We start from the raw sequence: 22,326 nt of genomic DNA, 5'->3' as shown, positions 1-22,326 counted from the left end.
TATTTTGTATACCAGTATTCGTGTACAGTGCAGATGGTGGTTATTTTAATGAATGCGAATAACATGATCAAAGTTAATTAATATTGCTATGGATAATTTATAGGACTCTGTAAAGATTATAAATTAGTCAAAATTGCTGAAGAAAAACTGGTTGAATAGATAGAGATTTAGCAGAGGCAAATGTTCTACAATATTTTGTGGAAATTGAATGGATATGCATTGTCAGGTATAATTTCAGTGATAGCAAACTTGAATACTTAAATCGTATTCTAAGATAGGTTGTCCCAAAAAACAGTAGCCACACAAAGGTTATAGATGTTTGGAAAATTGACCGGTATTTCATCTGTGCTGGAAATCAATCGCATGCAGTTTTTGCATAATTGTAGTTTAAATGCCGTCTCTCTAAAGTCTTCAGCTGGTTTGGAAAATACTGTTCACCTTCTGGTGGAATTGTATAAATTTATATGAATATACAATGTCTGCCCAAGGCCTACTGCGCATATAAAATATATTGTCTACCTTACGATGGAATTGTATAAAATTATATACAATGTCTGCCTAAGGATTACTACGGATATCTGAAAACTTAGGCAGACATCATAAATTGTATATCTTTCATTCTTGGTATATTATCTTTAATTGGTTTGAAAATTACAAATAGGGTGATAGCTAAACAAAATGATCGAATGCATGATGAAAAATGTTGAAGTTTAAACATGGACTATATATGTCTGCCTAAGTATGATTTTATGGATGTGCCTGCCTAATGCTGAAAGCAGATATATATATATATATATATATATATATACATACCTATTATAAGACTTCAGCCGACGCAAAATATTTATCGACCACCGTTAGGCAGACGTATAAATTAGGCAGACGTTTTTAAGTCTACCTAATTTTCTACTTGTAAAATGAAATTATGTATTTAAATTTTGAGTAAAATGTGTTTTCTTTCCTTAAATTTAGAATCTAAACTTTACATTTCGGGCAAAAAGATTTCATTTTATTCATAAAAGTGTAAATTCTAGAGTTGTTAAAAACTAGCGTGTATTATTTTGGCAATATACGTTTCACGACTTGTGTAGACATTTTTCAAATGGGCATCACAAACGAAAGCGGAAATATATTTAAATTTCGTTTGATTTTTTCCTTATTCTGAACCACTAGGTGTCAGATTATCTAGATTAATATTTTTAAAGATGGTATTTAAAATTTTTTAATTTTTAACACCGTGATTTTTTTGTTGCGTTCTGTTTTGCTGTCATGTTACGGAAATGAACTTCGGGAACCTTCGGAGACACCCGGAAAGGATCCAGCGTCTGCGAAGATGTTGTCACGTGTAAGTAAATTTTTCTTATTTTGGTTTCAAAAATGATTTCAAGGCACATTTCTCGCAAAGTATATATTGTTAGGTTTTAGGCTATTACAATTTCCCCTACGAGTACGAGTAACCGCGTTGGTTTTCTTCACTGGGCAGCGAAAGAAGGGTCTACCGTCTCCGAGTCTCGATCTCGTCACGCCATGACACACGACTAGGACAATATTTGTCGCGTCGTTTACTATGGTTTAGCATTGTTATAAAGGTTTTCTAGGATATAGAGAATCCCAAAAATGTGTTGTCATTATGCCCTGCACTTAGCGACACAATGCAGGAGACGCCGTGCAGTTTGCAATGCAATGTGCATTGTCCTTATTTTGATTGTGTACGTATTGCACCACAGGAACCGGTAGTTTTGTCTGCAATAATTGTAGGGTCTATATTATACCACCCCATTATGTTCCCTACTATTATTACTACATACTAAATGACTGGTCCCTGTCAAAGGCGCATCTTTCAAAGATATTGCACTATTGTAAACAATGGAGGAAATTCGAAAGATATAACTACATGTATTTCTCACCAATTTATGTTGTCCCTTTTTACGTTTTTCATTTTCATGTTTTAGGAATCTTAGCTAAATGTGTCATTACCACATAATACTAATTTATCCACGTTTTAAAAATATCTTGTCCCACAGGGCTTGAAGCTAACTTTTTATGTCACCAGTCCAGTCGGACTGATGGGGTATAATTTCAACCAGTCCGCAGAAAATTTTACCAGTCCAACAGAGTTTTCCAGAAATAATTAAACATATTTCATTAATGTTATTAAAATGAAATTAAACTCAATATGTCTCAGATAATATTGTAACACTTAAATGTGGGATTTATATTTATGAATCAGATTCGTCTGATATCTACAGATCAAAGCATGCCAAATGTGTGTATAAAATTTCATAAGTATATTTTCCAAAATGATGCTTTAGAAAATTAACCAGTCCCATCGGACTGACTAGAACAAATGTCAGTCAGTCCGCCAGACTTTTAACCAGTCACAGACTGGCGGGCATATGTTAATTTCGAGCCCTGGTCCCACTGATTCAATATTGAATTGCCTATATGGTTCCTGTGACTGCATATGCTTTTCTATAACTTTCTACTAAGATATTAAGTTCTTGATAATTTCTTCTGTGGAAAAATTGTTTAATTTTGGGACATAAAAAGTGATGTACCTCTTGCCAAACGTGCCAATTACATGACATCTGTCATGTTTTTCATAATTCCTGTGGAAAACCAGGTTAGAATAGGTCCTCAGTACCCCTTGCTTGTCGTAAGAGTTGACTAAATGGGTCCTTCAGACAAGTCCGCAAAAACAGAGGCCCCGTGTCACAGCATGTGTGGCACGTTAAAGCTCAAAGGGCGTAAGCACCAAGCATAGGCCTTTAAATACTGCAGCCCTTTACCGCAATGGTGATGCATGTCTCCATATGAGTGAAAAATTCTTGAGGGGGGCATTAAACATATACAATTAATCTTCAAGGAGTAGGAGTAATTATTGCTCTTAGAGATTTATAAAAGAAAACAAATCATGTAATAAGAATTTATGACATTTTTTTTTCTGCATCCAAAATGAATGCATGTTATGATGTACACATATTTTTTATTGTTTTAGAGGAGGAAAGTGTCGATTGGGTAAAGACTGATCTGTACAAAATTGGCTTTTCTGTTGGACACATTTCTAAATACAATGGTAAGCATATTGAGTTGCTATAATTGATAATAGATAGTAAATGATTAAAATATACCATTCTGATTTATTTTAACACTGGGTACATGCATGGGTTTTTAGTGAATGATATAATGAATTATATATTTATTCTAGAGTGATACAAAATGCAATCAAAACATGACCTATAATAATCTATCTATTGATTATATTATGGATATCATGAACTATTTAGTATTGTTATAATAAATTACCTAGATTTAGAAAGAAGTAAAGTGTACAAATATGGGTTGCATTAAAATGCACTCTAAATCCAGTGGAGATGTAGGCTTAATTAGACTAGAGTTCTAAGGGTTTAATGGTCCACTGATTTGTTTATTTTATCTACTTTAAATCCCTGTTGAACTAGAAAGGTTTTCAAATATTTGAAACGATGTCACGATGGATTTTTTTGTGTGTGCCTTTTAACTTTCTTGTAAACATGGTAAAATGAACTGTCATATACTGTAAGGGTCGACCTGTGATCATTTACATTTTGATTAATCATATAATGTCGATTTGAAACAAATTGCAGAAGAAATATGAATTAGCATCTCAAATTACATTAGGAACATCCTGAGGTATAGGTATGTGCATGTAACCATCCCAAAATCATTGTGTCCATGACTGTTCAAAATCTGCCTTTAAAAAATTCCGTGTGCAATCTTTGAAATATTGGATCAGATAACTGATGCTATCACAATCATAAGAAATGATGAACTGTTTTAATTTTTTCTTGTTATAATTAAAATTCAAAGAAATTTTATCTGTTTTGAAAGATTTTCTTTTCATGAATTATATGGATTCATTTTTAATGCCTCGTTCACACGAAGAATTTAATTCGCATTAAACGTAAGTTAATGCGAATTAAATCTGAACCGCGTTCACACGGAGATTTTAATGCGCATTAGTTTACTTCGAATTAAAATTGACGTCGCGATTTAATGCGAATTAAATTTACTTCGCATTAGCTCCGTGTGAACGCTAAGCGAAGCTAATTCGAATTAAATGTAGACGCATGCGTAATGCCCAATTTGGGTCACATGCATCATACCCATGGTCAGCTATATATATTAATGTTAGTTTTGTACGAAAAACGAAGCAAAATGATAATAATCACTAAAAACATGTACAAACAGCATGTCATTAGATAATGTCAGACGTTAATATGTGCTCTGCATAGGCATACTGAGTAATACATTTGGAAGGAATTGTTTTTAAATACGACAACAATGTTTTAAAATAGTGGTAATATGATTTTCTTTTTTACATTTTTTAAAACAAATATGCCGCTCATTGTTAATTTTTATACCATATGACGTCATAGTAGACTTATAATACGTATTAGTAATTAAAAATTACGTCATAACAGTAGTCAGCGGAATGGTGAAAAAGATGTTCCGAAGTTTTAAAATTGGGCTAATGAAGAAACAATATATTGTCTATATTGAATGCTGGTTGTCAGAGGAAATAACAAGTAATTTCTTGGGAGCATGTAAATAAACACGACAAAACACCTTATGTGTAGATCAGTTATGTATGTAGGCCTAAATTGTAAACATGTAGTATACTACATGTAAGCCTATATAGCGTTTTGAACAAAGAATTCTGTATCTACAAAATATTCATTAAAATATCTATAAAAATAATTTTCAATAACATAGTTTATTCTATTATTTCGCGCACCCTTTAATAGAGATGCATACGAATTTAATGCGCATTAGTTTACTTCGCATTAAATATTACCGCCGTGTGAACGCTATTTAATTCGAATTAATTTAATGCGCATTATTTTACTTCGCATCAAATTAGATGCGAAGTAAAATTTAATGCGCATCCGTGTGAACGAGGCATAAAATAAGGCACATTTCATTTCTTATTTGCTATACTATTTCTTGAAGCTTATTATTGTTTACATATTATGTTGGATAAACATAGTGAAGGAAAGTAGAAAGATTTCAGCAACATTTGAATAAAAACTGTAGGAGTAGATAAGAATGTTTAAAAAAGATCTTCCATAATTTGTGATTGGTTTTTATCCAACAAGTTGTTTGTTTTTATTTTTTGACCTTGTGAAGGCTTCAGGATAGAAAACACATGTACAATATCCAGCAGCAGTCAATCGGGCTGCTCACCGATGGCCTGATAGCCCAGTTGGTAAAGGGCGATAACTCCTATCCTGGCATTCCTCTACTGTATGTCTTATACAAAGATTCCCCTAATATCAACTATCAGTTTATACATACCATATGTGTCCTATTGAGCACCCCGGGTGCTTAGAAAATTGAAGGGGGGGGGGGTTATTTAGTACTCTATGCTGAAATATTCCCATTAAATATACACATAAATTTTATTTCATTTTTTTAACACTAATAATTAATCCATTCTTGTCTATATTAAAATATACAGTAGTAGCTATTACTTTCAATTTCACTTGGTACCGTTTGTGTCAAAGACTAATACCACGTACGATTTACTAAACTTTCGGTTTCACTTTCGCAGCACAACTATGGCCGAGTATGAATATAGTTATGGGATTTCGTGTTTACAGGGATATCTATAATCTGGGATCCATTCCAGGGAGAAACTCTTGAAAAAAAATAGAAATTAACAATCCTATGCATAAATATGCGATTGCTGTTGTAAAGGACGGTGCAGTAGTTGGACACATGCCTCGAAAAATAAGTAAAGTTGTAGCATTCTTTTTAACAACATGGGGGGGGGGGGGGGCTTTGAAATGCATTGTAAAGGGGAAACTATAATTACTCCTAAGATACCGGTATTGGTGAACTAGAGATACCATGTATTATGAAATTCAGTGCGGAACAAAGAGATTGCTAGAAAGATTAAAAACTCTGTTATCAAAAAGGTGAGTAGTACTGTATTTCAAAGGAGGGGGGGGGGGGGTGCTTAATTTTTGAGAGTTGAAAAAAGGCCCTGGGGTGTTTTTAGGGGTAGGGGCACTCAATAGGTCAAATATTTATAAATAAACTTTTTCTATACTGTTGACATTAAAAATTTGTCATTTTAATACATTTTTCTCATGTTTTATTACTCTGCTTTACGAAAATGTGTGGTTTTCTGATGTTGACCTATACTTCTGTTCTTATATGTTTGACATCTTAAAAAAGGTGGCAACATATACATTTGCTTTGGTTACTATACCGAGTGGAAATTAATACAGTGTTTCCAATTTCAACCATTAGTATTGATGAGTCGCATAAGGGTAGAGCTACCTTGAATCTGCATAAATGGTATTAAACATGCAGTATGCAGGTATACATTCCACTGATTTCTTGTTCAGTGTTCAGGTTGTGATTTCTGACTTTATGTTTTCCTAGTGTGTGTTTTACATAAAATCTTGTCTAAAGTATGCATGTACTTGCAGAAAAATTAATTTAAAACAACCCGTTTTATAATAGTTAACAAACACACACATGTACATAGCCGGGCCTCCAAAAATGGAAAATGCAGATGCTTGGATATGTTTTGGTAGATGATTGAAATGGAATTCAAAAATAAAATGTTGATAAATAAAAAAAAAATTATTGGCTAAGAAAAAGTGACAATGTTGAAAGTACTAAGGGCACAAACAGCATCTGTGTACATGTGTGTGTACAAATGTATACTGTCCTCCTAAGAGGGGTAACATATATACATGTAAATTAAAATGGAGAATATGACATGGAGACAAAGACAAAAAGGACTTTAAATCTTGTGTGTTTTTGGGGATTGTAGCCAAAACTCTTGCATATCCAGGGTTTGACATTTACTTTTTTGAGCACTCGACCAGTCGGCTACTTCAAATGATTTTTACTAGACCTGACTTTATATCCACTAGCCCGGACAAACTTTCCAGAAAAAAACCCTGATAGTATGAACTTTCTCCATATTTTAAAAATACTTCATTTAAATGACAAACGTTAAGTTTGAACCAAAACGTCTCAAAAATATCTTAAGTCTCGTCACGCGTCATTCAATATTTGATTTTCAAACACGTTTTCTGTTTCTTTAAATTCTACCCGGCACGGGTATTCTTTAGTCTATTTAGTATAAAATGACCTCAACCGGCTTTTTATTTATTTTATATTTCATAAACCCTGCTTTGTTTCTTCCTAACCTTTTCTTTTTTCTCCTGGGACGTCTTTCCTTGAGGATGAGAAGTCGTATTTAATGCCTCGTTCACACGGATGCGCATCAAATTTTACTTCGCATCAAATATCGAATTAAATAGCGTTCACACGGCGGTAATATTTAATGCGAAGTAAACTAATGCGCATTAAAGTTGTTTGCATCTCTATTAAAGGGTGCGCGAAAAAGAATAGACTATGTTATTGAAAATTATTTTTATAGATATTTTAATGAATATTGTGTAAATTATCATTTTGCTTAGTTTTTCGTACAAAACTGACATTAGTACAGTACCCGCAACGTTATTCTTGACATTCCTATCGTGCGTGTATCCTATCGTATCGTGCGTGTATCCTATCGTATCGTGCGTGTATCCTATCGTGTATCAGGTTTTCCGTTTTCTATCGTGTTTTGCGTTTATCAGGTCTATCGTGTATCGTGTTTTGCGTGTATCAGGTTTTCCGTTTATCGTGAAAATCGTTTATCGTGTAGCTTCGGAAACTATCGGGATCGTATATAAAATCTAATGAAAAAGTACGATACTTTCCGAAACCTTTATTCGTTTTGTTAAAGAAGCTATTTTTAGGAATCGAGGAAAGACGGTATATTTGAAGGAGAACATAAAGTTGTCGATTTTAAGGCAGAAGAAGAGCTATTTGTCTGTCCAGAGAGAGAGTGAAAATTTATCACAATTTAATTCTAAGTAGTCTGGAAAGTAGGACAGTAAACCGAGCACAGTAAATCTGAAAGCTCCTTCTGAAGTTCATAAACATTTGTTTGTCTAGAAACAGTTATTTGTAATTAACACTAACAGAAAAATAGGGAGTTCCGATTTGAAAGGAAAAATCAGTAAATTACATTGTTTATCACATACATGTATATTTTAATAATGGTTCTTTTTCTTCCGATTTTTTTTTCCACGTGTATGCTACTTATATAGCAACTGCTGAACTTGTGCGCGTCCTTATATCTGATTTTGTGTATCACCCGTGTTTTGACAGCTAACATTCTCAGGGACATTGTATTTCACACATTTAGAAGATTAGGTTTTAAAAGGGTGCAAGGGTGTTGCATCCCCCAAAATTCTGCTCAACTGGGCACGATTCCGCTGTCATCGTTGTTTTTTTTTTTTATATACCTTGTACATGTACACATGTACCAATACTCGTACGTGTAGATACTGGAAATTTATGTTGGTTTTGATGATTATTTGAAATTTTTTACACACTAAGCGTTTCAAAATTGCGAATTTAAAACAAGCCGAGTTTTGTTTATGTTTTTTAAACAGTATATTTATGTTTTGTTAACAAAATATCAATTCAAATAAATATGTTCCAATTACTTATGACGATCAATTATCAACCATAGTGTAAAAATATCTAACAGGTGTAGTGCGGTTGATTTTTTTTAAAGCGGTCGTTATGAAAATAACTTGAGATGTTGAATGAGCCGTGAACTTAGAGCTTGATGCAAAATAACCCCCTCCTCGCTACACGCACAATATTACTTGGTTTTATTTCATACTCAAGGTAATGTACATTAGCATAAGAGAGCTACTGAAGCATGATATCACTACATTATATTACATTTAGTTAATTTCCTGTATGATCTATATATTAAACATTAGGTGACAATATAAGTTTTAGAATCATTGGCTGATAAAATTCATATAGATATCAAATAATGAATTCAATGCCGTATATATTTTATTTTATTTTTTAAATTTTAGCTGTGATGGCATTAAAAAAACAAAAAAACGTACGACCGTGGATTAAAGAAATTATATGGTACAAAACCGATCAATGTTTTAAACAAATGTTACCACGACGGGGACAGGTAGCTGATAGTCATCCCGCGATGAGAACGCGGTTTTCCTGAGTTACCTATAGATTACCGCGTTAGATTTTTTCCCATCGCGAGAACGCGGGAAACAAGAAATCCGCTTTGTCTGTAATGTAGGTATATAATGAACATTGAAATCCTTCAATATTATTATCAACATAATGTAAACATAATGTAATTATGTTGTAGGTATCAAAATTTCGTTCCGTCTAAACCGTTTCTAAATTTACAACATTTCTATCAGGTTTTCCGTTTATCGTGAAGATCGTTTATCGTGTTTTGCGTTTATCAGGTCTATCGTGAAGATCGTTTATCAGGTTTTACGTTTATCAGGTTTATCGTGTATCCTATCGTATCGTGCGTGTATCCTATCGTATCATGCGTGTATCCTATCCTATCGTGCGTGTATCGTGTTCTATCGTTTATCATGTCAAGAATAACGTTGCGGGTACTGTATATATAGCTGACCATGAGCATGATGCATGTGACCCAAATTTGCCATTACGCATGCGTGTACATTTAATGCGAATTGGCTTCGCTTAGCGTTCACACGGAGCTAATGCGAAGTAAATTTAATTCGCATTAAATCGCGATGTCAATTTTAATTCGAAGTAATCTAATGCGCATTAAAATCTCCGTGTGAACACGATTCAGATTTAATTCGCATTAACTTACGTTTAATGCGAATTAAATTCTTCGTGTGAATGAGGCATAAATATAGAGACATTCCCACACATATGTCAACACCGATAAATGTTTATTACGTAATTTATTAACTTGATAAACACTTTATTATAGTCAATTCAAATAAACTGTTTAAAATCAACATCGAGTAGATGTCGTAAAACATCACTACCGACCGCTACTTATTTATTAGAACTTAAAATAGATTATTCCATCACATGGTTCAAGATTGCTTGCAAACTCTTTACAGTTATTTTCTTTTAGTTAAGAATAAAATATCATACGGTTTAAAGTAAAGTTTCTTGTTTAGTTTTTAACACAACCAGTCGGACTAGTAAATCGACATTTTACCCGACCGGACCTATCATTTAGTAGACTCGGTCGGTCGGACGTGCCTTAGTGTCAAACCCTGATATCATCGCAACATTACTGTGTTAAAATGCATTATGTACATGTATGTGTTTGATGTGTAAAATTTTGTCTCTAGGAGAAACAATCCTGCACATCATTTGTGGAAATGGAAGAGTTAGAGGCAGAACAGGTAGGGAACATAATTTTTATCTAAGATTATATATCACCATCACATTGCAACAGTCTCTTTGAAATCAATCAGAAGTGACAATTGGGGATCAATGACAAGTCTACCTAAAGTAGAAAATGTATATACATGTATATATGCATATATATTATAAGCATGTATGTTTTGGAAGATGAAATATATGGCATTGAAAAAATATGTTGATGATATTAAGTAAAATAGTATTGTTCCTTAGGTTGCCACTTAGAAAAAGTTACAATGTTGAAAGTGCCAAGGACACAAGGGGTGTCTGTAATTGTATGTGTGCAAGTGTATATTGTCCTCCTAAGTGGGGTAACATATATACATATAAAATAAAATGAGGTCCTCCTAAGATGGGTAACGTATAAGATAAAGTGGAGAATATGACACAGAGGCAAAAACTAAAAGAACTTTTAATTAAATCTTGTATGTTTTAGGAGATTGTAGCCAAAGCTCTTGCTTATCATTGTACCATTACTGTGTTAAAACCTGTATTATTATACCCCAGTATGAGAATTCTATGCAACGCGTAATCTGATTGGTCTAGACGGTCACATGCCAGGGATAACAAAACTTCATATCTCCCTCTCAAACATCATATCTCCCTATCATATTTACCGCTTGGGCAGCCTCGTGCATTTTCCATAAAGTTAATGTCAAAGACGACGAAATGTATTGTGACGTCACAATAAGTCCGAGTCATTCTACTTCCATAATTCGTAAGGCACAAAATATGCGGGTCTCTGATACACAGTTAAATCGCCTGGTTTTGGTTGATACAAAAACAAGCAAGTAAATCAGCATTCAAGGAGAATGGTAAAACAAAAACTGGTTATCATATCACTCTATTTCGCAGTTTGTACCATCTAATTCGTTGAGACGCGGTGTTACCGTTAGTGCAATCTCAGCTACATACATGTACAATGTATAGATGAGCGGACTCCAATCTCAAATGCAATTTTGTGGTCTTGCTTTGTTTCGGTATAATAAACAATTTATTGCATGAATGTTCGGGAGATATGAAGATTTATTCACCCAAGAAAAATCATATTCCCCTCGGGCGTTGCCCTCGGGGAATAGGATTTTTCTTGGGTGAATAAATCTTCATATCTCCCTCACTATCATGCAATAAATGTATAATATGCATTATGTACATGTATGTGTTTGATGTGTAAAATTTTGTTTCTAGGAGGAACAATCATGAACATCATTAGTTGAAATGGGAGAGTTAGAGGCAGAACAGGTAGGGAACATAATTTACATCTAAGGTTATATATCACATATCACCATTACATCACAACAGTCTGCTTGAAATGAATCTTTTAAAAATTAAAAAAAATCAAGGAGAATAACCATATAAAGTTCAAAGACTAATTCCAGTTATTAGTCCCCTACCGGTTTTTAAAACGAAAGTCAAGTGGATTTTAGGTTTCCTCTCTGTCCGTCTCTCTGTCAATCAGTCTGTCCCATTGGTTTTCCAGATATTTTTGCATAATGCTTGTGAGAATTCATTGAAACTTGTAGTGCAGTAACTACAGATTGAGTTCAAGTTTCATATCTTTTGATGCATAAGTGTGAAAGAAATTAATTTTTATATTGTTATGTCTTTGTATTGATCGAGATTGGGATGTGTTCCAATGGAAGGGCTGTAAAAGTAGGACAACTGAATAGATCGAGGCTGGGGTTGTGTAAATAATATTTTAATTAATTCCACATTTCAAATTCATTAATCGCAAAAGGGAAATATCGATAACTAGTGATCCTAATTGTTTGCGAACAATTAGAGGGCTTCCCACCTTCTACCGGTTTTTCAGTAGTGTTCAAATGCTAAACAATTTGATTTGGATAGAAAAGAAATTCAAATTTGCCGCCTTGAGTGTTGAAGTGTTGGAGATTGAGGCCTTGGTTTCGCACGATAGTACCGGTCAAATATTTGAAAAAAAAGGGGTGTGGGTGTTGGATAGCCGGCACATATCGGGTAAAAGTGTAATAGGACTTGTGCAGGTGTTTGGGGGTGACTTTAGACCTGTTAGATATGATATTTGGAGGTGTAAAGAAACCGGAAGTGACATTTTCAGAGATTACACATGTAGTGCTGACACTCTGCTCATGCATGCTGGGACTATGAGCCTCATGTTGAAAAGATGGTAGGAGTCTGTGCACTTTACCATGTGTGTAATGGATTGTGGAATTTGATATACAGTTTGTAATTGCTCATCCTATGTGTTCTAATTCATGGAGAAAATGTCTTTCAGTCATTTCACCCAAGGAGGCATGCATATGGATTTAGGCTGTGAAAAAGAACCCCAAACAAAATGGCGGCTGGTGAATTAAAAAAAGTTTCTGAGTGTATGATCTGAACGGAGAATAGGAATACTGCATCCCATCTGACCCTGCAGGTAAGTGTTTATTTGTTTACAATGACAGTTGGGATGGAATGTCAATGAGTTCAACTGTCGAGTAAAGTTGCATCATCATTATCATAAAAAAAACAACAACTGAACTTAGTCTTTATGTTGATGCAGGCAGACATTGATGGAATCTGACACATGTTTTTTCATGAATGCAAATGGAAATATTTGATTTACAAGACAGTCAAGAAATGGAGAAAATGGGTGTAGGTCAGATGTGTATGTGTAGGTCAGATTAGCTAGAATCCTGTTGTTGGGCATGTGACCGGTCAAAATGGTGTAAACAGCTGATCTAACATACATATCACTTGAAGGGTGGGGGATTTCTTCCTTTGGGACGACAGTCGTGATGTGTGGGTTTGCCTTGCTTGTGGAGACTGGCCCCTTGATGTGTGGCCTTGACCATTGACCTTGGCCCACGTTCAAGGTCAAACCTCGAAAACTCCATGAGAGGGAAAGCTTGACCTTGACCTCATTTTGAAGGTCAGAGAGGTCACGGGGATTTGCACAAGTGGTTCCGCGTCTAACTAAATCTGTGAAAAAGTTGTGGGCTCGAATGACAATGTCAGAGACTTTTGGGGGTGAGAATCGTGCTTCAGGGTTCTCGGTTTCCCTCGGTCAACTTCTCTGTGCGAAAGTTTTATTGTGAATTCGTCGAGGAAGGTCTCGCATCTCCACGACTTTCGGTCTAGTAGGAGTAGCGATAACAGGGTTTTCAATGTGAGTCGCTGACATTCGCAGTGTGGTCAAAGTTTTAGAGTTGTAATTCATGATATCGAGACCTATCGAAAATTCCTTGCTGACCCATGTGATATTTCGTTGCTATGTGAAGTGGGAAAAAGGGTGTAAAAAGTGCCATTTTCTCGCCATTCTGGATGACCTTTGACCTTGACCTACTTTTCAAGGTCAAGGTCACCCAACCCATTTCAGTGTGTTCCGTCTCTCTACGACGAATACTTTAGGAGTCGTCAATTTTTTAGGTATAAATCGTGAAACATAGGGGGGCATTAACTCCTTTTAATGGTCAGCTAATCCCTTCATTTAAAGTTCTTCGATTCTACTAATTGACCTGTAAAGGTTTCATCCTCCTATCATTTACGGTTAAAAAGTAGTAACGATAACAATGATTTCTGCCAAAGGTCAGATAACTCCATAAGGGGCCAAAGTTCCATGACGCAGGTTGAAATGTATTAGTTTCTCAAGAAGTGCTATATCATGAACTTTAAAGTTTTTCGATAAGTCTGAAGACGAAAAAAGTTTTTGAAGGCAGGAAAATAATAAACAGAACAATAACAATAGGACTTTCCACAGAAAGATGGAAAGCCCTAAAAATATGAATGAAATCTGTTAATCACACAAGTATTTTTCTGTACTCGGTGAGAGAGGTCTGAAAATTATAGAGTTTTGAATAAGATTATTTCATTCCTGAAAAAAAAACTATACGAGACAACTGTATGAACTGTGAAATATCAAACTATTATACTAATATTCAATACTGGTATTAAACATGGTAGCATGTAGGGGTGCAACAATACGCTTGCCTCATGATACGATACATTGTATGATACAGACTTGACAATACAATACGTATCATGATACTTTTAACATGCTACAAGTGTATCAATATGAATGATAACTAATGAACAATTACACTGGTTTTAGTATCATTTAATTGCACCTTACTGTTACAACTGCATGTCCAAAATGCTCCCATATTTGGGATTAATGGTTCACAGGGCGAGAAATATTTCACTGGCACCACATTTTTCCATTTCCGGAAACCATCTTTATTTGGACAGGGTGTATTATGGTAACCATCGTCCGTTTGTCTGTCTAGACCTTTTGGGCAAGATACATACTGAACCGTAACATCTAGGATTTTGCAACTTGGTACATTTGATCACCATAATGAGAGGAAGATGCCTAACATTTTTCAAGGTCAGAAATCAAAGGTTAAGGTCGTAGTATCACTAAGTAGGAAAACTTTGTGGGCAGGATACAGACCAAACCATAAATTCCAGGATATTGCAACTTAGTACATTCGATCACCATGATGAGAAGAAGATGTCTATTGTTTTTATACCCCCCGCAACAAGTTGTAGGGGGTATACTGGAATCGGGTTGTCCGTCTGTCTGTCCGTCCGTCCGTCTGTACACGCAATGGTTTCCGGGCTCTAAAGCATTATCCTTTCCACCTACCGTCACCATATCATATGTATGGACTACCCATGGGATGAAGATGTTCCCTATCGATTTTGGGGTTAAAAGGTCAAAGGTCAAGCGCACTGGACATCGAAGTAGCAATATGGTTTCCGGGCTCTAAAGCGTTATCCTTTCCACCTACAGTCACCATATCATACATATGGACTACCCATGGGATGAAGATGTTCCCTATCGATTTTGGGGTCAAAGGTCACACACACTGGACATCGAAGTAGCAATATGGTTCGGTTTGTCATGCCATTTGTTTTTACACTCAGAAAAGAGGTAGTGTATACCTATTACCAACACCCTTTGGGAGATTGGGGTAAGCGGGGGGTATTCGTAGTGAGCATTGCTCACAGTACCTCTTGTTCAAGGTCAAGTTCACAGTATCACTTAGTAGGAAAACCTTGTAGGCAGTATACAAACTGAACTGTTGGGGCTAAGACTGTCAAACTTGGTACACATACACCTTTTGCCAAGTGGAGAATATCGATTGTTTCTCAAGATCAAAGGTCAAGATAGTAGTAGCAGGATAAAGACTGAACCATTGGAGCTGGTACCATCAAACTTGGTACACATACACTTTATGCTAAATAAAAATATTACATAGAGAGTACATGATTGATCTGTTTTTATGATGCAAAGAAAGTATGTCACACTCTGACATTGATTGCTGATACTACTTGAAGCCATGTTCTACAAATCATAGTGTAAGGAAACACCTTATATTAGCTTTTCACGGGCATATTATGTACCATTGGTGGTACTCTTGTTACAACATACATGTAATCTTAAAGCCAAATTGGACAGTTCAAATTAATCCAGATCGAGAATACCAAACTGCGGTATAGTGTAAAATATCGTGAATCGAACCGGTGCATAATATTTCAGTGATATACCGTGTCTTGGTTAATCGTTGCACCCTTTGTGACATGATACCAATGTATTTAGTCACAGTTCAAGGGAGGGGGGATGTATTCTTCTGTTCATGAGTTGAAATCAATCTAACCTTGCATTTCCAGTACTATCCACCGCTACTATATCAAGTGAGCAGCTAATGAATCGATCTTTGCATACATGTACTAATAACAAAGTTTAATATTGTATGTGATAATTTAACCAATCTCAGGAAAACAGGGGGGGGGGGGGGGAGAGAGACGTGTGGGGGAAGGTGGGGCTACATGTTGCTGCATGTATATGTACATTTCTGGAGATATATTTATAAATAATTTATTGTGATTAATTATATCATTTCATAGCGGTCGGTTATTATGACTCAAGAAAGTAAATATCCATACAAGTGCATACAGTGTAGGAAATATACTTTTTCTTTTGTTTTTATCTCTGCTACCAAACATCAGAAATTTAATCCAATAACTCATGTTTTAGTACAAGGATATTCACTTGCAACATTCTGAAAAATAATTTTTAAACCAGGCATATATTTTTATATCAGAAATGAGTCGTCTTTAGTGATCACTAATTTGTATACAAGAGTTTCCCAAGTGACGTAACTTCTTTTTCTGAAGAGTTCCAAAATTTTCTAGTTCTGATATCCCATATTTACCTTTTAATAACATATAGATTATGTAATGTAGTTATATCAATTCAGATTTCGGGAAAGTCATCTTTTTGAAAGTGCTAAGCATATTGTACAGACACTTAGGTGTGATAAATGTAGTACATGTATATGATATTACAGGAAGAAAGACCTCTGGCAAAGACAAGAACAAAGGAGGGAGAACATTTGTGGAAATTTATGAAATCTTCAGTGTGTTTGGACACAGGAGCTATGATATCCATTCTGGTTGCCTCGGGATCGATTCTTGTGAATATAGAAAAGTGGAAATTCAAATGTTGGTTATTTTACACTTTAAAAGTGCTTACTGCTTAGTCCAATATCTTGATTAATCTAGTCTTTTATGATTTTTCAGGCAAATTAAATCTCCAACACATGTATACATTTTTGATAAATTACCCCAAGGACCCTATATTTTTTCAAAAGCAATATATATCTGAAGTAAATAAAACCATTTTTGTTGGGTCACACAATGAATAGAAATGTAGTGCTTATATCATGGAATTTCTGTAAACAGATGATATTTTTTACAGTTTTTAGCTCACCTTAGCCAAAACCTCAAGTAAGCTTTTCTGATCAAAATTTGTCCGTTGTATGTCGTCGTCATAAACTTTTCACGTTTTTAACTTCTTCTTAAGAACCGTTGGCCAATTTCAACCAAACTTGTCACAAAGCATCCTTGGGTGAAGGGCTTTTAAGTTTGTTCAAATTAAGGGCCATGTCCCGTTCAAAGGGAAGATAATCACAAAAATGCAAAAATAGGGTGGGGTCATTTAAAAACCTTCTTGTAAAGAACCACTGGACCAGAAAAGCTGAAATTTACATGAAAGTTTCCTGATATAGTGCAGATTCAAGTTTGTTCAAATCATGGCCCCCGGGCATTGGATGGGGCCACAATAGGGGATTAAAGTTTTACATACTGATATATAGGATGACTCTTTAAAAATCTTCTTCTCAAGAACCACTGAGCCAGAAAAGCTGAGATTTACATGAATGCTATCTGACAATGCAAATTCAAGACTGTTCAAATCATGGCCCCTGGGGTATGATGGGGTCACAATAGGGGGATCAAAGTTTTACATGCAAATATATAGGAAAAATGTTTAAAATTGTTCTTCTCAAGAACAACTGGGCCAGAAAATCTTAGATTTACATGAAAGCTTCCTGACATAATGCAGATTCAAGTTTGTTCAAATCATGGCCCCTGGGGGTATGATGGGGCCACAATAGGGAATCAAAGTTTTACATACAAATATATAGGAAAAATATTTTAAAATCTTCTCAAGAACCACTCAGCCAGAAAAGCTGATATTTACATGTAAGCTTCCTGACATAATGCAGATTCAAGTTTATTCAAATCATGGCCCCTGGGGGTATGATGAGGCCACAATAGGGGATCAATGTTTTACATGCAAATATACAGGAACAATCTTTAAAAGCTTCTTCTCAAGAACCACTGGACCAGAAAAGCTGAAATTTACATGAAAGCTTCCTGACATAATGTAGATTCAGGTTTGTTCAAATCATGGCCCCTGGGGGTATGATGGGGCCACAGTAGGGAATCAAAGTTTTACATACAAATATATAGGAAAAATATTTTAAAATCTTCTTCTCAAGAACCACTCAGCCAGAAAAGCTGATATTTACATGTAAACTTCCTGACATAATGCAGATTCAAGTTTGTTCAAATCATGGTCCCCGGGGGTTTGATGGGGCCACAATAGGGAATCAAAGTTTTACATACATATATATAGGAACGATCTTTAAAAGTTTTCTTCTCAAGAACCACTGGACCAGAAAAGCTGAGATTTACATGAAAGCTTTCTGATATAATGCAGATTTAAGTTTCTTCACAGGAAAAATCTTTAAAAATCTTCTCAAGAACCACTGGACCAGAAAAGCTGAAATTTATATGAAAGCTTCCTGACATAAAGCAGATTCAAGTTTGTTCAAATCATGGCCCCTGGGTGTTGGATGGGGCCACAATAGGGTATCAAAGTTTTACATACTAATACATAAGGAAAATCTTCTTCTCAAGAACCACTCAGCCAGAAAAGCTGATATTTACATGAAAGCTCTCTGACATATATTTCAGTTTGTTAAAATAATGGCCCCCAGGGGTAGGATGGGGTCACAAGGGGGATCAAAGTTTTACTCACAAATATATAGGGAAAATCTTTAAATATGAGCTAAGATGACTAAGGTGAGTGATGTGACCCTTGGGCCTCTTGTTTAAAGCCTTTCATAATTACCAAATTTAAAAAATGGTCTGAAACTGGAAGTTACAAACAAATCCATTACCATTTTGAATATTCATAACCTAGTATGTTCTGTTGACATGTTTTGTTTAGAATTTTGTTCAGAGAAATGTAATTCAAATGATCACAAAATATACACTGTCATTGGTTTTGGTATACATATAAAAGGTAAATCCTGGTTTGCCATGTTCATAATATATGTCATGCAATAAGACTAAGTGCTCTGTTGTTTAAACTGTGTATTGTTATAGGATTTTCGTTTAGTGTTTATGACTATCTCATGTGAGCATTACTGCCTATGATATTTTCTCTTTCAATATAATTTTTTTGAAAATATGTTGATAAATGACCACTACAGTTTAATTCATATGTATACTATCTGAGTTCAGAATGTTCTCTTGTGTTTTGTCTTATTGAGATGATATATTGTGCTCTTTGACTTAATGATGCTGCTTTAAGGCATAATTGTTGCACCTATAGTGTATTCATTTTCAAATGTATTGAAATATAATGTTTGATAATAATGAGGCAATGCTATACTTGTTAGGGTAGTAATGCACCGGTAATTCAAATGTACATTGATGTCTTACCCGATTGTTTTTATTTTGTTACAATTTTGGTTTTTGATAAGAATTTTAGGTCACATAGGTAATCTCTGGTGACCTGTCTTCTGAGTAAATTCAGGTAACAATTGAACATTTTGTAAGAAAAACTTATGCATAGTCAGATAGAGGAGGAAGGCCTTTACTAAAAATGTAGATGTTGTAATCCATGGGGTAGGGTTTCTGACTCTGGGGTAAGACCAAACATGGTATACATAGTGAATATGTGTTAAAGGCATAGGATCTATCTTTTATCCCAAAAATGACATCACAATATTTTGCAAGAAGAACTCCAAAAAAACAAATTTGTAGTATTAATTATGAGTTATCTATAGCTGCAGCGCTTTGAAATTTAAGTCATTTTGACGTTTTAGCCCTATTTAAAAATTTTGTCAGGAGGACAATATATTAAACTGGTACCCCACTGATTGGTGGCTACACACAAACAAGAGATGCGAAATCAACAAGGGTACCAGTTTAGGCAAATGAGAACAGGGAATTATTTTGTAATTACTATCGTTATCCAATGTGTTTGTAAACATTCTGAAGAACTTTGTGTGATTTTCTAGTTAATATGATCTTAAATTTCGCCACCTTTTTGGAACATGCAACATTTCATCAATATCTTAGACCCTATGCCTTTAAGGTAATTCCACCCCTGTAGAATTATAGGTTCAATCTTATATTTGATTAATGGTTATCTTAGTAACTAATAAAAATGATAAGATAGTATGTTGCAGCATTGATAAAAAGATTTATCAGTTAGCACCATATACCTGTTATTGATGTCAGAAAATTACAATTTTCCTTAAATACATTTCATTATCACAAAAACTTGTTAAAACGATATAATGGTATTCATAACAATTTCATGAAACTGTTTCTTAAAAAAAATATACAAATATGTTTGTGAAAAGTAAAGGAAATCTATGCATAAAAAATTGATAAATAATTTAATGAAAAAGGAGTTATTACCCTTGGATTCGGTATTTCGAAACTCATACGTGAGTTTTGAAATATTTTATGGTTAACAAGATTATTTACAATAACTATTGAAAAAGACTTCAACAAAATTTATGTTCCCATCATGCATAAATCTTATCAAATCATTGACTTTGCGAAAGCTTATGACATCACAGGAGAGTGGAAATACGTTACACAATTTTAAAATATCTTTTTTAAAGGTTGATATTAACATGAAACTAACTTAATATGTGGTAGTCCTTAACCAAAATTGTAAAATTCATGATTTCCTGGACAAGGGTTTAGTTTCCAGGATGAGGCCAAGATTATAGTAGCAACTATTGTCTTTATTGTGATATGGTCAATAACCAAATGCATGCTTATTAGAAGCAGAAAAGGATATACGAAAGTGGTGATTTACACAACCCCAGGGTTTTGACTGTACACAGGTCCAAAGTAGTCATATTATTTAATGTTGTATATATAACGTCTCCATATTAGTGAAATATTCTCGAGAGGGACGTTAAACAATACCCAATCAATCATCTGGACTGTATAGGCACTTTCAGGGCATTTAAGTTTTATGAACACATCTTTTATTCTGTTTTGTATGTTAGGTATGCAGAACAGGAATTTTTCTCAAGATTTCATAATGCTTGGGGCTAGTGATACTTTTAATTAATTCCCATGTACCCAATAAGGCATGTGGGCCTTTTATTTCATGAAATGCATTAAATTCTGATTGATATGTCTTTTGTAATTTTTCATAAAATCGATGAAAATCCTATATGTTTTATTAATATTTGACTAGCAACCATACTTGAAAATGATTTGTATACCATGCCAGTTTTTGTTACAAAGTAACAATTATATAATGAATAAATTTCATGTTAAAGTTAACTTTTAAATTGTCTTTTATGTACTGTTTTGAAAGTAATTATTTTGTATAACAGTATTCGTGTACAGTGCAGATGGTGGTTATTTTAATGAATGCGAATAACATGATCAAAGTTAATTAATATTGCTATGGATAATTTATAGGACTCTGTAAAGATTATAAATTAGTCAAAATTGCTGAAGAAAAACTGGTTGAATAGATAGAGATTTAGCAGAGGCAAATGTTCTACAATATTTTGTGGAAATTGAATGGATATGCATTGTCAGGTATAATTTCAGTGATAGCAAACTTGAATACTTAAATCGTATTCTAAGATAGGTTGTCCCAAAAAACAGTAGCCACACAAAGGTTATAGATGTTTGGAAAATTGACCGGTATTTCATCTGTGCTGGAAATCAATCGCATGCAGTTTTTGCATAATTGTAGTTTAAATGCCGTCTCTCTAAAGTCTTCAGCTGGTTTGGAAAATACTGTTCACCTTCTGGTGGAATTGTATAAATTTATATGAATATACAATGTCTGCCCAAGGCCTACTGCGCATATAAAATATATTGTCTACCTTACGATGGAATTGTATAAAATTATATACAATGTCTGCCTAAGGATTACTACGGATATCTGAAAACTTAGGCAGACATCATAAATTGTATATCTTTCATTCTTGGTATATTATCTTTAATTGGTTTGAAAATTACAAATAGGGTGATAGCTAAACAAAATGATCGAATGCATGATGAAAAATGTTGAAGTTTAAACATGGACTATATATGTCTGCCTAAGTATGATTTTATGGATGTGCCTGCCTAATGCTGAAAGCAGATATATATATATATATATATATATATATATATATATATATATCTGATTTCTACATTAGGTAGACCATCCTATAAAATCTGGCTTAAGGGGACAATATACATTTCTCTAATCCTTGCACATTTCAAGAAACAAATAGCATTTCTTTTAGTAAAAGAGTACCAAATTTGCCCTTGTGCCAATGAATTCCACATAACGGTGCGCATAAAAAATATACAAAAAAATCGGTCTCCCTAATAATGTGTAATCCTTACGTATTCTTTAGGGAGACCAGTATATATAATTTG

General features: G+C 34.4%; 1 long non-coding RNA gene across 4 annotated transcripts; it reads left to right on the top strand.

The window, feature by feature from the left end:
* Positions 1-932: 932 nt before the first annotated feature.
* LOC125682783 (uncharacterized) lies at positions 933-21,225 on the top strand. Of its 4 annotated transcripts, none has more exons than XR_008798143.1 (6): positions 933-1,345; positions 2,999-3,076; positions 10,236-10,289; positions 11,497-11,550; positions 12,563-12,706; positions 16,626-21,225. It is a non-coding gene; the product is annotated as an uncharacterized LOC125682783 (long non-coding RNA). The 4 variants fall into 4 exon arrangements; XR_008798142.1 differs by having other exon boundaries at positions 933-1,709; XR_008798144.1 differs by lacking the exons at positions 933-1,345; positions 2,999-3,076 and adding an exon at positions 5,394-5,776.
* Positions 21,226-22,326: the final 1,101 nt, after the last annotated feature.

Source organism: Ostrea edulis, chromosome 8 (genome assembly GCF_947568905.1).
Source record: "Ostrea edulis chromosome 8, xbOstEdul1.1, whole genome shotgun sequence".
NCBI lineage: Eukaryota > Metazoa > Mollusca > Bivalvia > Ostreida > Ostreidae > Ostrea > Ostrea edulis.
The sequence above is the reverse complement of the archived record's forward strand: the minus strand, read 5'-3'. Positions and strand labels throughout refer to the sequence as shown.